Here is a 6,000-nt window from a genome sequence, read left to right on the forward strand (position 1 = left end):
AAAGCCATGCCACCTGCAGTGGAAGTGCAGCGTCCTAAGCACTGGACCACCAGGGAAGTCCTTTTTCTGTTTTTAAACCACATAGCCTTGAACTGTGAACATCTGCACTTTATCTCAGTTTATTTTGTGCATGTGTTAGCAAGATGTTTCCTAAGGTAATTGCTTCTTTGCTTTACACCATTTTGGTTTATGAAAGTTCTCCTAGGAGTGCTCTAATTTGGACAGCAGGGAAACCTGTACTTACTTTGGCTTAGAACATGTCAGGCAGTTCTGACAGAGTGGCGCCTAAAAAGTGTGATGTGGAACCAGAAATTAAACTTGCTCTGAAGACCACCTGTTGAAGGAATTCCTGGGTATCTGGTTTTTCAAAAGTAGAAACAAAAAAGTAGATAAAATGACTCCCAGTGTGTGCCTGAGTCTCCCTCTCTAAACCAGGACCTGCTTGCTGAGGATTTATTTATTTATTTATTTATTTATTTGGGCTACACCACTCGGCATGTAGGCGCTTAGTTCCCCTGCCAGGGATGAAACCCATGCCCCCTGCAGTGGAAGCAGGGAGCGCTAACCACTGATCCCCCAGGGAAGTCCCTGTTGAGAATTTCTGGGTGGATCATGGGTGCAGATCTCAATCCCCAGTTCTATTTGTTTGAGCTAATGTGTGGGTCCCCTTGGTGTCCTCATGAGTTGGAGGTGACCAAGATTCAAAGCTGGGGACATTGGCACCTTAGAGTCTACTCGTGGAGTTGAAGGAAGGGTTGCAAATTCATTCTGGCTCATCCCAGTGTCTAGACCAACAGAATTGAATGCAGTCCAGCAGAATTGAATGCAGCCTACACATACAAGCTATGTATGCATTTACAATTTTTCTGAACTTCACTGGTGGCACAGTGGATAAAAATCCACCTGCCAGTGTAGGGGACACAGGTTCGATCCCTGGTCTGGGAAGATCTCACATGCTGTGGAGCAACTACGCCCCTCTGCCTCAGCTATTGAACCTGGGCTCTAGAGCCTGGGAACTGCAACTACTGCAGCCGTTGTATCCCAGAGCTGGGGCTCTGCAACAAGAGAAGCCGCTACAGTGAGAAGCTCACGCACCACAGTGACGAGTGGCCCCGCTTGCTGCAACTAGAGAAAACCCAAGTACAGCAACGAAAACAGCACAGAAGCACAGAGAAAAAAATTCAATAAAATTAAAGAATAAAAATTTCTAGTAGGTAAAGTTAATACATTTTACTAAATCCAATATGGCTTTCCAGGTGGCGCTAGTGTTAAAGAACCCTTCTGCCCAATGCAGATGTACTCTGGGTCCAGAAGATCACCTGGATTAGGAAGCGGCAACCCACTGCAGGACTCTTGCCTGGGAAATACTATGGACAGAGGAGCCTGGCAGGATACAGTCCATGGGATCAAAAACAGTCGGACATGACTGAAGTGACTTAGCACGATCAACATAATCATTGAGATGTTACATTGGTCTCTTTGGTTTGTTTTTTTTTTGGGTTTATTTGTTTTCTGCACTCTGTCTTTGAAATCAGGAATGTATTTTCACTTAAAGCACATCTCAATTTCCGGTGAGCCATGTTTCAAGCGCTCAATTGCCAGGTGTGGCCAGTAGCCACCAGAATGAATGGCTTAGGTTTAGACAATAACTAATGCTACTAAGTTGCAGTATCAAACCCAGGCAACTTGGAAATCAGGCAAGGACCTGAAATATGAAACAAAGTACACCAAGAAAGGTTTGAACCAGCTGCCAGGGGCAAGACCTCACATAAGGTCAGAGGGATCTTGGGTGTACCTTTCTAGAAGGCAAAAGAGGGGCTAGGAGGACTTTGATAGGATTGGGGAATTTTAAATTCACCTAGACTGAGAGTTCTGGATGTGTCCTGCCCTCTGAGTATGGCTCTGGCCCCCGGGAACTTTCTGTAAGTAGAGAGTCCAACTTCTATCGACATTTTCAGAAGGTCAGCGGGAGAGAGGCAACCCTGGGCCTACGGCTTGGTGTCGAGGACACCTCTTCTTGCCAAAAGGAGTTCATAGGCTGTCAGTAACAGCTTCAGCATTTGGCCTTTTGAAGATGAAGATTTAGTCTCATTTCTTTAAAAAGTATATATTTATTTCTTTGACTACCCTGGGTCTTAGTTGTGGTATGTGGGATCCAGTTCCCTGACTAGGGATTGAACCTGGGCCCCCTGCATTGGGAGTGTGGAGTCTTAGCCACCGGACCACCAGGGAAGTCTCATTTCTTGAGGTGCCACAGATACATTTAAGGGACTGAGGTCAGCTCAGGCCCCCAGGACTTCCCACCCAGTCCAGAGACCCTCTGAAACCTGACCTTAGCTCTACATTCATGGGGGCTCTACAGACCTCCTGATGTCGAAAGCAAGGTGGGAAATAAATGTCGGTCAGCACTGTGACTCAAGCTGTCATTGTCCTTTTTTGATATTACGCCATTCCCCTGGTGACAGCTCTGGAAACGTGCGCTGGCAGCCCTCAGGGCGGGAGTCGTCCAGAGGGCTCACTGTCACTTGAACTTGGCAGAAGCCTCTCCCTGCCTCCTGAGGTTGATGAGGCTGCAAAGCCCTGGCCACCTCTGCATTCCAGATGAGCTGTAAGGGCACAAGGCACACTCGGTCCCCTCGAGTGCCGACAGAACAGCCCTGATGCTTGACTGCCCTTTGCTCTTGCAAAAAGATATTCACATGATCCATCTGACCGTGAATCAAGATTTCCCCAGTGACCCCTCCACCCCAACCCAGAGGGACGCCGGGAGTGTTCAGTACATTGATGGCCCCAGGGCAGCCCCAGGGTCCCTGGGCTCGGGCCTTGAGTCCCCACTGCCTTCCTGGGCTCCAAAGTTAACTGCTGCTCCCCTCACCCCTCCCACCGGGTGACCCTTCAGGCAGAGTCCTGGCCTTCAGCCACCTGAACCCCTGCCCACTTGGCAGCCTGCAGCACTCCTGACAAGTGTCTGACCAGCTGCCAGTCTCTATTCTCCCCAAGAGCTGTCTGCTCCTCCCTGGCAGCTGGAGTGCCCACTTGGGTTTAAAAATAAACTCCCGCTCTGCCTTTCTTCAGCCTGACCCCTGCAACTTCCTCCAGGTTGAGCTGCCGATCCTGGCTGCTGCTGAGAGTAAGGGCCACCATCATCCCAGAGGCCACATTAGGAAAGTGTTCTGGCATCTTCACTGAGGACAGACTGTAAGAAATTGACCCCAGAAAACTCCTGTTTCTTCATGAGATGATTGTCACTTCTCTGGGGGTCATTCCCAAGTTGAGGTGTGGTTGAGGGTACATGTGTAGGGTGGTGGGAGGCAGGGCTGATCTTAGGGGGAGAGAGACTCCCAGGCTTGTCTGAGTTGACCTCATTACAAATCCATAGTCTCGAAACAACATAAATGTCCATCAACAGATGAATGGATAAAGAAGATGTGGTGCATATATACAATGAAATACTACTCAGCCATAAAAAATGCCATTTGCAGCAACATGGATGCAACTAGAGATCATCATACTAAGTGAAGTAAGTCAGAAAGGGAAAGACAAATACCATATGACATCACTTATACGTGGAATCTAAAATATGAACCATCTACAAGATAGAAATGGACATAGACAACAGACTGGTGGTTGCCAGAGGGGAGGGGTTTGGGGAAGAGATAGGGTAGGAGGCTGGGGTTAGCAGATGTCAGTTCGGTTTAGTCACTCAGTTTGCGACCCCATGGACTGCAACACACCAGGCTTCCCTGTCCATCACCCACTCCTGGAGCTTACTCAAACTCAAGTCCATCAAGTCAGTGATGCCATCCAACCATCTCATCCTCTGTTGTCCCCTTCTCCTCCTGCCTTCAATCCTTCCCAGCATCAGGGTCTTTTCAAATGAGTCAGTTCTTCGCATCAGGTGGCCAAAGTATTGGAGTTTCAGCTTCAGCATCAGTCCTTCCAATGAATATTTGGGACTGATTCCCTTTAGGATTGACTGGTTTGATCTCCTTGCAGTCCAAGGGACGCTCAAGAGTCTTCTCCAACACCACAGTCTTAAAGCATCAATTCTTCAGTGCTCAGCTTTCTTTATGGTCCAACTCTCACATCCATACATGACTACTGAAAAAACCATCACTTCGACTAGACGGACCTTTGTCGGCAGAGTAATGTCTCTGCTTTTTAATATGTTGTCTAGGTTGGTCATGGCTTTTCTTCCAAAGACCAAGCGTCTTTTAATTTCATGGCTGCAGTCACCATCTGCAGTGATTTTGGAGCCCCCAAAAATAGTCTGTCACTGTTTCAGCATCTATTTGCCACGAAGTCATGAGACCGGATACAGTTAGCAGATGTAAGTTTTTATAAATGGAATAGAGAAGCAACAAAGTCCTACCATATAGCACAGAGAACCATATTCAGTGTCCCATGATAAACTGTAATTTTAAAAAAAGAATGTACATATATGTATGATTAAATCACTTTGCTGTACAGCATAAATTAACACATTATAAATCAACTATACTTCAATTTAAAAATAAATTAATAAATGAAAACCAAAATAAAACAAAAAGACGACCTGTGGTCTCTAACCTCAGCTGGGCACTCAAGAAAACAGCACAAACACACCTGCATTTAGCTGGTCAGTGCTCTTCCCACTCCCCATTATTTAATCCCACCTCCTTTGCTCCCTACAAAACTCACCCCATCCTGCCTCCGCTCCCCTTCTACTTTACACTCAGTCTGAAATCCTCTCTTAAGACCCTGCCAGAGTCTCACCTGCATTATTACCAGTGCTCTTGGGTCCTCCCCGCAAGGGTCAATCCCTCTTTGCTTTGAACACCAACCCATCCTATCTTCTCAGGACATTGTTCTGCCACTTCCTAACCCTCTCCCCTGATATCTTCTAGTTCTTCCCAAACTCAAGACCTTTCTATCTTTGAAAACAAAACCACCACCACCAGAAGATCCCTGGCCCTGTATCTTCACAGCCACACTTCTTTTCTACCTTCCACCACCCTCCCCAGCCCTCCCCACATCTTGCAGGATGCAAAATCTTAGTTTCCTGACCAGTGATTGAACCCGTGTCCCCTGCAGTGGGAGTGCAGACTCTTAACCACTAGACCGCCAGGGAGAATTGGCTGATCCCACCATCACGCTTCCTCATCAATCATTCAGTCCTTGGAGCAAACACTGGAGGTTGTCAACTATAAATTCATCTCCTTCTCCATCCCATCATCTGGATCCTGGTGATGGCCAGCTCCACTCCTCCAGCCATCCCCTCTCCAATCCCTCCTCAACCCAGAGTTCTGGCTCACCTGTCCACCCCTTACCTGCCTCTCCAGCTCATTTTGGGTCCACCTTCCCCCAGACTCCAACCTTGGGGATCTCTTTCAGTTCCTTGAAGTTTTTTATCCTGGGAACTTCTCCCTGTTGTCTTGACCCTCATTTTATCCAGCTAATGCCTATTTATCCTTGAGGTCTCAAAGTATGCAGCTTGCTCCAGAAAGCCAGCCTGGGTTGGGTGTCTTCCCAACATGTTTGTGAAGTATTTTAAAGTTCTCCTTTCCTAGGTCAGAGCATACAGCACATGCCATCATGAAACTTGTCCTGCTCCCCTAGACAGCATCAGCTCCCTGATGGGTAGGTGGAACCTGCCTTTTACAATGTCACTTTCCCAGCATGTAATCTAGTACCTGCAACATTCATGGTACTTACTGTTTGTCAAGTGAAAAAAAAGGCTGGATTGGATGGTTGAGTGTTGGGTAGGGGGCAAAAAATAGAAAATAGGGAAACATAAAATTGGGCCTGAAAATCCAGACTGGTTCACAACTGTCCTGTTTGTTAGTCGATCAGTTGTGTCTGACTCTTTTCAAGTCCATGGACTGAAGCCCACCTGGCTCCTCTGTTCATGGAATTCTCCAATCAAGAATACTGCAGTGGGTAGCCATTCCCTTCTCCAAGGGACCTTCCCTACCCAGGGATCAAACCCAGGTCTCCTGCATTGCAGATTCTTTACCATCT

This window comes from Bos taurus, chromosome 19 (genome assembly GCF_002263795.3).
Source record: "Bos taurus isolate L1 Dominette 01449 registration number 42190680 breed Hereford chromosome 19, ARS-UCD2.0, whole genome shotgun sequence".
NCBI classification, from domain to species: Eukaryota; Metazoa; Chordata; class Mammalia; order Artiodactyla; family Bovidae; genus Bos; species Bos taurus.